The sequence below is a fragment of the Octodon degus genome, unplaced genomic scaffold (genome assembly GCF_000260255.1).
Source record: "Octodon degus isolate 3935 unplaced genomic scaffold, OctDeg1.0 scaffold00307, whole genome shotgun sequence".
NCBI classification, from domain to species: domain Eukaryota; kingdom Metazoa; phylum Chordata; class Mammalia; order Rodentia; family Octodontidae; genus Octodon; species Octodon degus.
In genome coordinates, this window is record NW_004524883.1 from 1,522,901 (window position 1) to 1,532,144 (window position 9,244).

The following is a 9,244-nucleotide window of genomic DNA, read 5'->3' on the forward strand; positions in this document are numbered from 1 at the left end:
TAGATCAACACCATAAAAAAATGGTCAACATCAGTGATGATTTGTAAAATGCAAATTAAAACAACACTGATACTGCATCTCACTCCAGAAAGAATGACTAGCATCGAGAAGTCAGTCAATAGCAAATGCTGGAGAGTATTTGTACAAAAAGGAACATTACTGCACTGTTGATGTGAGTGTAGACTGATACAACCACTATGGACATCATTGTGGTGATTCCTTAAGAGCAAGAACTGGAGATCAAATTCAAGGCAGCTATTCCCTTCCTGGGTATTTTTACATGAGAACTGAGATCCTCATACCATAGCAATATATGTGCACTCATGTTTATGTCAGCACAATTTGTCAAAGCTAAATCCGTGAAACAACCCAGATGACAATCAGCTGAAGAATGGATGAGATGTGGCCTTTTTACACAATGGAGTATCATTCAGCTGTCATACAGGATAAATCTTAGTCTTTTGTCAGTTAATGGATGCAACTAGAGAACATATTTTTTGAATGAAATAAGTGAGACCCACATGTGCAAATATCATACTGTCTCCTTTGGATTCTTAATTTTTCTTTTTGCTGGCTCAGACTGCCTGCAGGGTGGCATGTTGTGGCATGTGGTGCTGGGAATCGAACTAAAGTCCCTTGCCCCTGAATAGTTTTGCTCAAGAAGGTGCTTTAGACAACTGAGTTAACCTGCCAGCCCTCTGTATTGTTTCCTTTATGCAAGAACCTGAAAGAGAAAAATGGAATTGAAAGGGTACAATAAATACTGAGAAAAGGGAATGAATTTCTTCAAAAGGAAAGAGTTACTGAGTTGAGGAGAAGGACAAGAGAGTGAAAGAAAGAGATTTATCTGTGTATGCAAGCAGGATGGTTTGAACAACCATACTGACATTTCTTCTGGTCTATGGAAAAAAGCAGTTAATTCTTTAAGTGTTTCTTCTCCTTTTTTCAATTGTTTGTATTTTTTCTCTTCTTAATTCCTTATACAATTCTTCTTTCAATTTTACATGCATATATCTGGCAATATGAATAACTGGTTGGAAGACAACACTATGTATTACAAAGAATACTGTGAAATTCATATTAATTTTGTAAGTGGAAAAAAATGAAATAGATTAAAAGGTGTTTGTTGATAGATGGGTAAATTATCTTCCTTGCCTAGCAGTACTGGGCTGTCTGGCTAATGAGTTGCTGTCACCTCAGCCTGCCAGCAGAGGTAGGCTGGACTCCAAGGACATGACAGGCTGAAAGGGATGAGGCTGCAGAGTGTCTTCTCATGAGATTATGCTGAGCCCTGGGGTGGGGGGTGGGGATGCTGGTTTGGAACAGGGCTCAGCCAGTCCTGCCCAGGTAGAAGGGGAGAGATTTCCAGTCTGGCTAGAGCAAGTGATAGAGGTGAATACACAAACAGTTGGGAGCTGTCAGGAGAGGAGTGAAAGGTGGCTAAAGTCTCAGGAGCTGGAGGAAAGCATTGGTGGCCAGGTGTACTGTGGTGGAGACAGGCTGCTTTGGAAAGGCCAGACAGCGAGAGAGTAGATGTGCTGAATTCAGTGCTCCTTCAGAAGAGGGCAGAAAATCGGACTTGGGAGCCTGAGGGCCACTCCTAAGCAGCAGACAGCATTGAAGTGGAAGAAACCTGTCCCTGTGGACAGAGGCCTGGGTACCATGGCATTGAGTGCCTTGGACTCCAGGGTGCCTGGAGTTACCCCTTTTCTGGGGGTCTTATGAGGGTTTTTGGTTTAGAGATGATAAGAAGTTCCTAAATCCCAGAGATTTCATATTTGGAGTGGTAAGCAGAAAGTACATTGAACGGTTTGTATGAGGACCACTCTTAATGCTTCAGGCAACCCACTACACAGTGAGCAGGACCACATGGGAGAGCATATCATTAAAGTGAATTGTGCTTGAGGTATCTATCACCTCTGATGTTTCATTCAATTTCATGGAGTGGAATAATGAATAAAAGAGAAAGGGAGAATACAGGAAGCCCCAAGAAGAGAAAGCAGTGCAGCTTCATATGCAGTGGGATTCAGTAAGCATGTAGGACTTCAGCTACAATTATTCTTGGGAACATTTATTAGCACAGTGAAAGTCACATGGCCTATGCTCAAGAGACACTTTCTTTTGCTTCAGAAATCCTGGTGAGGCACAGGTGTGGCCAATCTTGCACCTTCTGTTACAAATGCTCCATGGTGCTTCTTGTCCAGGTTAGAAAGTGGGAGACCATTTTCATAACTGTTGGGGATTTTCAATTGTTTCTTTGGTAGGAGTGAATGCCTTGGATCATTTTGTTACATATGATGTGACAGCCAGAGTCTCCCTGCAGACAAAGAAGAAAAGTCTGAGTTGGCCTCCTCCTGGTGCTGTCCTGGAAATTCCCACAGTGGGCAATCTCTTTTAGGGGCTGGGAGCAGGGATCAAGGCCTGGTAAGTCTGGCTTCTTCCCACAACCTCAGGCTCTACCCTGACCTCAACTTTATTTTCTAATCTTAAATTACCTTAACCTAATTGCAATCTTCAGAGATAATCTGGTGATAGCACCATATTCAGTTCCCTGATATTTCCCCACCTTCTACTCCTATCCCCTTAGGGTGTAGAGTAAAGAATACATTGCTGGAAAAGCCCTGATTTCAAGCTCTAGACTTAGGTCAAGGAACTGGACACTATCACTTCCCACTGGGTCTCCCCCATCCAATTCTGTTTTTATAGACAGTGACATTCTCACCTTGAAACTAGGAGTGGTGTTCCTTGAGTCTCCTAAACAAATATCAGTGAAATGAGAATACACACTAATGTGTGTTCTGAATTTTAGTAGCTGCAGTTTAGTAGCTGAAGGACCCAATCAGGTCATTCTCCCTCAGTCTTCCATGAGTCATTTGTCCCCTGGGTTCACTTGGGTCATGTCCTCATGTCTGAGAGGCTGCACAACTTTACTCAGCTTGGCCTTTCTCTCCAGATGATGGGGGAAAGGCAAGAAAGTAGAGATGAGCCTGTGGTACAGACTGTATACATTTTGGGGCCTGGACATTTTGGTGGCCATGATGGAAAGGAGGGAAAGAGCAGGGTGCCAGGGAAAGGCATGACCATGTATTAGAATTAAAAGAGCTACAAGGGTTGTCTGACCTTTAGCAGCATGATGTTATTTCAAAATCTCATGCACTTTTGGATTGTCATGTGATAATATTGGTAGAACATGCAAGCAGGAAGAAAATTAAGGTGTTTTATTTCCATAGATTTCCAACATAGAGCCAGGCTTTATGTACTAATATAGAGGATAGAGTGATTTGCAAAGTCATTATCACTTCCAGTTTCACTGTGCTTTGTTATTATGTTCTCTGTTAATCCCAAATACTGAGCATTTAGTAAGCTATCAGAGAGTACTTGTTTGCTGATTGTTGGAAAGTAGTGTGTTTTACTGCCTTTCTGCAGAGAAGAATCCTTTGTAAGATACAAGACTGGTATAGCTCATGTGTGCCTTGGGTCTCTTACTTGTGAGGCCAGTAGTGATCAGCAGAGGTATTGTGAAAGGAGCTCGGGCAAATGAGCAACCAAGGGTTTCTGGCCATATAGTACACAGGGAGTGAGGGGCCCTGTCTAAGTGAGAGGTAGGGCTACAGGTTCTGATCCCACCAGACTTTTTCTCTATGGGCCTTGCACGCCATATTATTTGTGTGGTTCTGGTTGTCCTAGGTGGGAGCATTTAAGGAAGCAACAACATCATTCTTGTGGCTTAAGAAGGACAGGGGTTGGTGGACTGTGACAACTGTGAGAAATAATAGAATAGAATGGGCAGGGGCCGGGGAGATGGCTCAGTGGAATAAGCGCTTCCCTGGCAAGCGCAAGGACCTGTGGTCAATCCCCAGTTCCACAAAAAAAAAAAAAAAAAAGAAAAAAAAAAAGAATACAATGGGCAACCTGGTGGCTATAAGCAAAGGTTAGTCTTGGTCTTAGAGGAGAAAGGTTATGGAAACAAATTTCAAGTGAGAATTAAAAGTCACTGAGGATATCTTCTATCTCCCCCTTTATCCCTAAACTTGTAGGAGAGAATTGTCCTAGTAAGAGGGACCCTTCCCTTATTCAGTATAATGCGGCAGTTGTGACCTTAGTGGTGCCTGACTGGTCTGAAGCATCTATGAAATTATACCCCTTTCTTGCTGTTATTTGAAATGGAAAGTGGACACACGTTCACCTGGAGTCCCAGGATAAGAGTTGTGCATATTTTCAACTGATGGTGCTTAGCTTCAGCTTTTGCAATTAAAGAATGCAGTGGAGAAACTAAAATGGTTATGAAGGAGCTGCTTAACAGTTTTGAGTGGAGATTTTTGGAAGATAGTACGGGGAGCAGGAAGGGAGCAGGCAGAAATTAACAGACTTGTTTAACTAGCCTGCTTAGCATGGAGTTGGTCTCTGTGAAGAAAGTAAATGAACAATAAGAAATCAGAGTTCTTGCTGAGATGAGACATTTATTTTGTTACTGGAATCTGCTCTAGAGCAATTCTAGGCTAAGCTCCAGGAAAGATGGGTGCTCACAGAGGGGGTTAGCTTACTCCCTGTACTCAGTGGTGCTTCATGGTTTTCTCTATCCAGTGTAGATAAGGTGAGAGTTTGGTGTAGATAAATGGAGGTGTGTCATCTTTCCTTATAGAGGAAGCAATGGCCTGAGCCACATTATCACACATTATGGGACCTCCAGAGTCACTTGTAAAAAGACAATGAGGCTGTGAGGCAGTGCACCTCCTGGACTTGTTCACTCTGATATCCCAAACCCCTTTTGAGTACTACTTGCTCTGTTCTGGAATAGATGAGAAGGAAGGGCAGGAGCTGGGTCCTTAGCAGCAAAGATCTGACTGTGGACATTGCGCTCACTTTATTTCACTCTCTGGGCCAACCTTTGTCCTTGCCCCAGGGATGGGAATCTCTCAGGGATCTCATCCCTGTAGAGTTCTGTGGGATCGTTGGTTTCAGGTTACTAATTAAGGACTTGGAGGCAAATGAGTGGGCAAGACAAAGAGCAGGGGAGGAGCACATTGAGCAAGACATTGAGGAGGTTCCAAGAAACAAATTGCCCATAATTACTGCATATCCAGGAAATGGTTCCTAATGCCTGCCATGCGATTTCAGGAGGGTTTTGAAAACTATTGTTTCTAGAAGGACACTATTCACCTGAGACTTCATGGTGGATTGGTGGAAGCCTCAGTTACCTCCCACATCAGGTTACTTCCTTTTTCTCATTTTAGGAGAATTATCACAGCCTGCTAGGTGATGAAGCCCTGTTTTTTTTTTTTTTTCTGTTTCCTGGTCCTACGTCTGTCTCAAACCCCCGTTGTCCCCAAACCAAGAATGACAGGTGCCCAGTCTTACCTGAGAGTGGGCCTTTTGAACTTTTGGGTCCCCAGCACACATCTCAGTAGCACTCCCATAATACTCAAAGAGGATGTCACACTTCTCATCCTTTTGTACTGTCAACTCCACCTCTTGTAATATGCTTGTAGGTATGTCTTTGCCCAAGTCTCTCTATCCAGCCACTTGGCACACAGCACCTGGCTTCACCTGGGATTTTCCCATAGGCAGCTCTACAATCTGCACCTCTTTAGTCAGCTTGGCCTTTCCCTCCAGCTGATAAGAAAGAAATTAGAGCCCAGATCAGCCTGTGTATTCTGGGCCTGGACACAGCAATGTACATGATGGTAAAGAGGGAAGGCATTGGGTCCCAGTGTGAAGAGCAACACCACATGAGGAGAGGAAGAGCAGCAGGGAGTTGTGCATTACCTGTAGTAGCAGGAGGTCATTTTTGACCCTTGGATGAAGATGGAAGTTTGGGTGTGGGATGTGTTCCTTCACAAGTATGAACTGCTGAGTCTTCTCCTGTTTCTTAATGTTGTGTGCCCCCAGAATGACGATTGTTTCTTTATGTTGGGACTTCGGAGTTCTGCACAGAGATTATAGTGGGTTGAGGAATGTGGAGCCTGAGAGGACCCAGTCAAGGAGCTGTAAGTATCAAGCAATAGCTGGTACATGTTTGAGCTCAGATGACACGAGGGACACCTGGCAAAGTGACTATGCCTTCAACTTCTTCATAACAGAAATGGAAATCTTGGACTTAGGATCCTAAAAGTTCTCAGAAGTCAGTTACCTCCATGAAAATGTATGAAATTGCTTCAGGTTGCATTGTTATGTGAAGGCATGGTCCCAAATCTTTATATATCAGGCTTGATTCCCTGGTCTTTCCTATCTCAGCAATTCTTTGGGTGCTAACTTTCTTTTCTTCACTTGGGATATTCCTAGTCCTTTCTCACCCTGAAAAGTGGTTCCTGCTTATGTGCTTCCAAGTGCTCCGTGTGCTACTTGGGAGGAAGGAACTCTGAGAATTGTTTTCCTGAGATTCTGGGCAGTTTTTCATTTCTCATTTGTTCAAACAGTGAGCAGCTGTCAGCACAAACTTCTCATGTATCAGAAAGCCACCACAATATGTTACAATAGGAGTATATCAGTACTGAAGGTGGGCCATGTAGGGGCAGGAGTGGGATTTGGCTTCATGTCCCCTGATGATTTCCCTTGGAAGGAAAAGACTGTGATCAGCCACTGAGTCCCTACCTGAGCAACTACTTGGTGGATCCAGAACTGCTGGGCGTTTGGCTGCCTGAGATGTTCTTGAGCTGGAAGAAACCTGAAAGGAGAAGCCACGGTTTTTTGTTTATTTTTTATTTTTTATTTTTTGCACAGGGAGGAAATCAGGTCTTGGTGTCAAAATCTTTTATCTCCATGCACTTGGAGATGAACATACCTGTCTGGGGACAATAAAATCTCAGAGGCTTTTCATGATTCCTCTGCTGACTTTTCTTTCCTTTTTAACAATGTATTTAGTACAGGGACTAGAAGGTCTACAGGGTCTCACTACATAAATCACACTCATAGTGATTCTCCTGTTTTCAGCCTCCAGAGTGCTGGGATTACTGTACCACCACACCCACTCTCAATTGCCATCTCAGCCTGCCCCAGGGATGGGGCCTGTACAGCATGCTGGGGATGGAACTCTGACAGCTATTCTGTGCCTAAGCAGGCACTTTAGTCTGCTGAGCTATCTGGCCCAACATTTTGTTTCCTTTTTAAAAATTTATTTTAAAGAGGAAAGAAAGCAAAACAAATAACAAGAACAAAAACAAAGCAATGCAAAATCAACCAATAAAAATGGTACAGAATTTCAAAACAAGAACAGGAAAATAACAGTGGTTTTACATTACACATTGTTATGAAATTTGTTGCTTATAGGCATTTTAAATTGATCAAACAATTAAACATTGTCTTCCTTTCAATAAATGTTTTTTAATGTTTTCCCTTGACCTTTTGATTTTTTAAAATTTAGTTTTAAGAGAGTATAACAATATTAGATAAGATATTTTCCCTAATTCATTTTTGGATGGAAGTCCTCTTTCCTAGTCATTCTCTTTCCCAGGCCTTGATGTGTACTGAATACCTTGGAGCTCTTCATTGACTGTGTGAGGAAACAGCTTCAGGCAGTCTGCATGAAGGTTGGAGGGCAGTTTTGATGGGATTCTGGAAGGCAGGGAAGCTAGAGCCTGCCTTTGTGCCTCATATGTGAAGCAGTGGAGACACTAAGGCTTGGAGAAAAAAGCAATGTTGGAGAAAGGGGCTAGGAATGAGCAAAGGCAAAAATAGTGCTCTGGGCATCTCTTCTAAGTGACTGATAAGGGCAACACCTTTTTCCTCCAAAACACAGAAGACAGACCTATTTTGCCCTCTCCAGGAGAATTTGATATTTTAGCCTGTAACTTCTCACCATTTGCATGCACTTTGAGGGAATATCGACTTTCCAGATGACAAACATAGTACCTACTGAAGCAATAGTGTCCCAGGCTATAGTTGAGAACAGTCTGTGGGAGCCTATCCAATGTCATACTTGGGGTTCTCTGGTGACTGGAGGTCAGGTTCAGAGAAATTCTGGTAGTCAGAAGTATCAGGGGTGCAGAGAGACAGGACATCCATGTCCTCTGTAGAATGGGGTTGGGGCTCTGGGGGTGGAGATGGTAAATTAACTGCCCTTCCTGGGAGACAGAAAGAAGGCCAATAAGAGCAGAAGCAGCTGCATCTTCCCAAGAAGGCTTGCCACATGAGAGCTTCTGAAGCTTTGTCCTTTGATATCTTTTATCCCCCAGCAGAGGAATGGGGAGGAATCAGCTCAGTGTCTTCATGTTTCTCACTGGTGTTGTGATGCTTCACCATGGGAGGCTTTCAAAGACAGTGCTCATCTCCCAAGGCCTCCCCACATGACATCATCACCATCGGTGTGTGGGAATCATACAGCGACCACAGCTGATGATTCACAGCAGATAACCTGTTCCTGCCCACAAGTCTAACTCAAGTGTGTAAGGTGTGGATGAGAGGATGTGGTAATGAAAAGTGAAGCCTCAGAAACCTGGGTTCCCAGTGACAGAATTAAGAGTGTGAGGGATCTAAATCTATCAGATTAAATTCTATAGCAGATGATTATTAGCCCCTTCTCTTGTGCTAGGAGCAAGCTTGTTGGAGAAAGACCTGACCACCTGGTGAGTGAGACACAGTCCCTGTAACTCATATCCCACAAAGGCCATAGTGAAGCAATGTACTAAGCTATACCAAAACATGGCAATCATATACTAAACCTACATAGTGACATGTGCATCATCATAGCCTCCTTCCTAGGGTGTCCTAAAAACCTCTTATTTTATTATGAATATTCAGTATATAATGGAATCCCCCTCTCTTCTCAGTATTTTTTAAAAATATATTTAGTACAGGGTCTACAGAGTCTCACCATACAGATCAGACTCATAGTGATCCTCCTGTTTTCAGGCTCCCAAGTGCTGGGATTACAGGTGCGTGCCACCATGCCTAGTCTCAATCACAGTCTTGATGCGCCCTGGGGTTGGAGCTTGCACAGCAAGTCAGGGATTGAACCCTGGCTGCTGTGCTCTGCCTAAGCAGATGCTTTAGATGTCTGAGCTATCTGGCTGGTTTGTCAATATTTGTAAACAGAGTTTTTTCATGTGGCATTTGTTGGTCTAAATTAGCAAATTGTTGTGGGTCCTTGGATTTCAATCTATGAATTTGCATACATCTGTATCTGGGCCCTGGTGCCTTGTCTTTAGGACTCTTCTGTGCTCTGCTTCCTGGGTTGTAGAAAGTGTGTTCCTTGTTCAATGAGGCCCTTCTGCCATAGTGTTTCTGCCTGGGAAACGGAGCGAATTCT

At 43.4% G+C, this 9,244-nt stretch overlaps 1 pseudogene; it reads right to left on the minus strand.

The window, feature by feature from the left end:
- Window positions 1-712: 712 nt before the first annotated feature.
- Window positions 713-8,001, minus strand: LOC111814397 (annotated as a pseudogene).
- Window positions 8,002-9,244: the final 1,243 nt, after the last annotated feature.